Genomic DNA, 5887 nt, shown 5'->3' with positions numbered 1-5887 from the left:
AGCTGGGCTTGAAGTTCACCTTCTTTAGGGTAACAGAGATTTCCCAGGGTTGTAAGAACTCTGTCACCTCCTTCAGCAGCAGGTTCTGACTTGGCCCACTTTGATCCAGACCTGACTGCTGACCCACTTCCTGGATCTGCTGCTGAAGTTGGGCTAGTTTGCGGAGCCTTTGGTCCAGCAGCGACTGACTGACCCGGGCTGCTGCCGTGTTCTCCCTCTGGACCTGCTCCAGACGCTGCTGAGTGTCTCGATGGTCTTGCTCCACCCTCTCCAGCAGACGCCGCTCTTCTCTGCTCGCTCCCAGGATGGCCCGCTCTACACCCCGCTTAACAGATTCAGTCTCAGTTGCGTGATGCTCTTGTAGTCGACGCAGCTCTGCCTCTGCCTGGGCAAGGTCGCACCGGGCCTGTGTTACCCAGCACGGAGGGGATTGAGGCAGGAAAGAACCATCTGAATGTCGATCGGAGCTGGGGCTGTGGGCTGGGTTAGGGGAGGTGTGACTGCTACCCAAAGGAATCCCCACAAACATGATTATGGATGGATGGATCTTCACTTCTTTTCTAGCGTTCACTTTGAGTTCCTGCAGAAAGACACAATAAATGGAAATAAATAGACAAAATCATGAACATAATAAATGCCTGTTATGTAATTAAGATTTTATCATGAAGAGTGATATTAGAATGATGTATACATAAAATGATTTTGTTTTTATGCCATGTAGAATCTTTACTGGTGTATTCACACAAGCCCAACAAATACTGATTAATTATACTTCGTTATCTATATATATTGAAGTTGGTTGAATGGGGAGCCTTTTAAAAGCCAGTATGTTCGTGTTCTTCACAGTTGCGTTGGTAGTCAGGGTAACATAAGCAGCAGAAGATGTGTTGCGTGAACCCATCTTGTCTAAAATTGGATGATATTCATGTGTAATTTTCACAAGGTTTTATGCTATTTTTTTTTTTAAAATAAAGGACGCATGCTTTAAAATAGCTTACCATGTTAGCTATTCCTATTTCTGTCATTTTAAAACTGATCCACAAATTATGGTCACCAACTGTAGAGAGATATGGCAAGTGTTACTATTACAGCCCAGTTGAATAGAATTGAATATATTTATTCTTTTTGAGGCTGTAACTTGTGGTGGTGTTGTGTTGGAGTACTGTGGTATGCAGTATATTGTGGTAACCACTGTGGCTGTGACGAAACATTTCACTACAGTGAAAATGGCCATCATCAGACAGGATTTTCTCTATGGGGAAATGTTTGACAGACACTTAATCTAAGAATGTAGTTTAATCGAATTCAGCACATGCTACCTCAGCCTGATGGAGACGACTGACTTACAACTTCTTTAACCAGATAGGTCTTTTATAAGAGCTATTGTCATGCTGCCAAGTGAACAGCTGCTCATGGAAAGGTGATACATCTATGAGGGAAAGGCCATAGGAGAAACAAGAATGTGGGCAGAAAGAACCAGCATAGAGGAAGAAGAAAGTTTAGAGTTTGGCACCGAGAAAAATCCATTAGCATTTCAAATGGCAGCGGACAGCCAGAAGCATCCAGAGTGAGGGCAAGAGTGGGAGGTAAAGAGACAGCTGGAGTGTCAGCGCAACAATAGTTCTCAACTCCCCAGTTCTGCAAACAGACTCCGCTTTGATATTTTATTCATGAACAGTACAAAGTGATGTAGAGAAACGCCAGTGAAAGATGACTGTCCTCTGTGTGATGTATTGTGATAACACTGGAACCCCAGGGAACCTTCATATAATAAACAGAAAGGAGCACTCTTTCTGGGAATACATTAGGAAATTTATGGCCCCAAACCATTTTGTTATATATAGGAATGGGTATGTTATCAGTCCTATGCATGAATTCTATATAATGCCTGTTTGCTACTTTATATTTGGACAAGTATTTCTAAAAACGAAATAAAAACAAGCTACTTTAAAAAATAATCATTTGACACAGACCATAAAAGGACCTTGCCTGTAATGAATCCAGCATAAAAGTAACATTTTCACTCAATTATTACTCAAAGTGCAAAAACATTTAAATTAAGAATGATCGAGTTTTCAATGTCAGCTTTTGGTACTGGTTCATTCCACACTACTGAGGACTGATGTGTTTTAAACCGTATGTTGAAGCTCAACGAGTAGCTTCAACATTAATATAACTAGTTTCAGTTGAGTTTCATCAAACTAAAGAAATAATACAGCCACATATGACGATTGTAGGTTCAGAGCAGAGTAAATGCAGTAACAGTAAGTACAAAATATTATAGTAGTATAATTAAGTGAAAGTGGTGGGAAATATTTGGTATTAATGTATCATTTAAACCTCTAAATATCAACTCTTACATCATGACAGACGGCACAGCTGCACAGTATGAGTAGTAGTAGAAATACTCTGTGGTTGGTCCAGAATATTCAGTAATACTTCTCCTGTTTTCAGTCCCTGGTTGTAAACACACTGAGAGTCTTTCTGATCGTTTTTTGCAGCAATGTTACAAGGAGACTAACTGTGAAGGTAACATGAAGGTTAACATGTTTATCAGACTGTGTAAGCTTTGGCACATTTAGTCAAGAAAGAAATTAATTTTTTAGAGTTATGGTGAACTCTGTTAGCCGACAACAAAGTGCTTCCCACACAAAGCCTTTGTGAACCAAACAGAACCAAACCACAGCTCAATGTAGTGACACTCAACAGTTTAGTAAAAGGCTGAAGATTTTAGAGGAAGAAGCCATTATTTTCTCTACATTTAAAAATGCCACAAGTTGTAATTAACCTGAACCTCCAAAGTCTGAGTTGTGCACCTTTAAGTGCCTGTGCCCTGTTGAGCTTGTTGTTTCAGCCTCCTCTTGTTGTTTTCGTTGAGGTGTTTGGGTGTTTGTACGGGAACCGGGATGAGCTGTGGCCTGAGCTGTTACTGTTACTGACATTTTCCCTAAGCATTAGCCTTTGGTGGCCAAACTTCATGTTCTATAATGAACATGGACGCTGTCATATATTTTGATTCAATCTCACCTGCAGCGTTGCAAATTTAGCAACTGCTGTTACTGACATTTGATCATTTTATTTACTAGCCTTGTTCTGGCCAAAGTTGGGTTCATGCTTTTTGGGTTAATACTTGATAGTTTGATAGTTGGAGCTGCAGCATTTGTGACATGGGTACACACAGTGTGGGGCTATAGCAGATTTATGTAATACCTGAAATACTAAGACTCTGTCAAAGTAGCAGTTAATGTAGCAGCTGAATGTATTTAATATATTTGAATTATTGTGGCATTTGTATCAGGGGTATGAATAGTTTAAGTCTACTTCCTGCAGTATAAATTACCTAACACATGAATAATTAAGCGTTGTGAAATAATCTATTCTTACTTGTTCTTTTGATACTTGAGAAGATTTTTGTTGACTTGCACTTGGGTAAAATAATGAATGCAGCTACTTGTGTTGGATGAACGAAACTTCACTGCCGAGTTATTTATGCTGAAGATAAATGACAGGCGCATCTGAGGCCCCATGCCAGTCTCATCTCTTTGCATCAACAGACCAGGTTTCAACTCAAATTACCAAACTACATTATAGATGAGGAAGGTCCAGTTGCTCATCCTGCGAGTGCTCAGGATAACTGGGTCGGATGAGGAAGACAGCCAATGAGCAACCCAGTGTTACTACTATACGTTGTCTCAAATGATTAAAGTTAACTAATATATGACAGACAAAACTTTGAACAAATTTCAGTTGGTTATAAATGATAATACTTCTTATGTTTTGCATTTTGATACTAAACACACAAGAAATTATTGACAAATCTAAATCAAATTATAATAAAATTTTGTACAATGATAAAAAAAACCCACAAATCCATCACTGTGTCTTACCTGTAGTCAGGTACCAGCGCTGCTATGACCCCATGCTCCACTCCTCTTTACTACATCTCACCACTCCTTTGCTTTTACTCCCTCTGTGCTGCTTCCCCTCTTGTTGGCTGTTGCTAGGAGACCGCCAAGCTGACTCCAGTTTCCTGTGGAAGCAAACTCACAAGTGTGTGTGCATCCACGCTGGACATTTATACTTGGTTTCCGAGCTGTGTATGTTATACTTGGTTTTCCTCCTGCTGTGTGTTTTAGATATAAGAGTCAAGAAGAGAGAGTGACGGAGAGAACAGGAGTCAGGGAGCAAGTTCACTGTAATTTACTGGAACTGCCACATCTTTATGCTGTGAAATACACCTGTGACCTTGTGTGTAGACATGCTGTGTCTCTGTCGTGTTTAGTTTTAATGGTTTACTTGGCTACCTGCATTAAACAGTGATGTCTAGTGTTGGTTAGCATGCTGTCCTCGTGTTTGGCTCACACTCATGTCTGGGTTTGAGCCAGTTCATTCTGCATGGACGCTATATACTCGCAGCCATGTGTCTGTAATGGGCTGATGGCCGGGGGTGCGACTAACAATTATTAACATTATCAGTTAATCTACAGGTTGTTTTTTCAATTGATCAATTAATTATTTCATCCATAAAATGTCTGAAAATAGTGAAAAATGTGCAACATAATTCCCAGAGTCTGTTTCCAAATGTCTTCTCTGACCCTGAGAGGCGGAGCTATACAACCATGAGGTAGTAGTTCTAGTTTATCCTGGTTATCAGACTTACTGGAAATTATTTGTATACATGAGTTTATTCAGTAAAATGTCAGAACATAGTGAGAAATCACTATCGTCATCATTTTACGGACCCTAACGTGATGTGTTCAAATGTCTTGTTCTGATGATTAGTTCAAATCCCAAAGATTCAATTTACAGTTATATAAAACAGAAAAGCAGCTAATTAGTGTAATAAAGCTGGAACGTGGAACGTTTGGTATTTTTTCTTAAAAAATTAGTTGCTGATTATTTTTCTGTCGATCAACTAATTGATTATTAAACAAATAGTATAAGCGGGAAACATTATCCCAGTTTCTAATAGTCCGTGATTCAGTGCTCGTGTCTATGACTCCGTCTCTGTGCCGACTTTAATTCCTTCAGCAGCTGAAGATGAAGCTATTTTTGGTTCATGGCTGCTTAAACACTGCTGCAATTTATCGCTCTGGAGATTTTCTTCTCCATCTCTTCACCACTAATGGAATACGAGAGCCAGAGTGACAAGAATTATTAATAAATTTCCTCCTTACTGGTGTCAAGATGTCATCATTACATGGTTCATTCTACATGGCTTCATTTAACTGGAGTCAATGAAAGACCTGCACAGAATGTGAAACCAGAATGAAACCAGGATGTGCAGACATATAAACAGGAAACTCCGAAAACCTGAAACTGAGACTAGTGTGTAGGTAAACATACATGTTGCAAAGGGCTTGTCAAATACTTGGTAGTTACTTAAAAAAACTATACTCCAAAACTATGCAATACCCAACCACGAGCTGTAAGAGATGTGGGCTGTTTGGACATTTTTATACAGCAGATGAAATTTGGCTTTTAATTAATCCTCTAATATTTTATTACTTACTGGTTTGTTTTTTTATTTTCATTTGCATATTTTATCATCCACTATCTATCCAGTCTTATTGTGATGTACTTTCTTAATTTTAATGTAGAGAACTTGTAAAGATCCTGGAAAGCAGGTGTTCTATAAATAAATTATCTATAATAATAATAATAATAATGAGTAGTAGTAGTAGTAGTAGTATATTTCCAGGCATCTAAAATCCTTCAAATGAGACCGTTCCAGAAGGAGCTTCTGTCCACACTAACCTGTGATGAGAGGTCACATGTAGACACGACCCAAACCTTACTGGAGATATGTTTACATGGCGTGGGACTCTTCACCCCTGCAGGGTTAACTTCATACAGTCACAAAAAGAAAGGAGACCGGGACAAAAGC

This window comes from Seriola aureovittata, chromosome 11 (assembly GCF_021018895.1).
Source record: "Seriola aureovittata isolate HTS-2021-v1 ecotype China chromosome 11, ASM2101889v1, whole genome shotgun sequence".
Taxonomy (NCBI): domain Eukaryota; kingdom Metazoa; phylum Chordata; class Actinopteri; order Carangiformes; family Carangidae; genus Seriola; species Seriola aureovittata.
Note: the sequence above shows the minus strand (reverse complement) of the source record.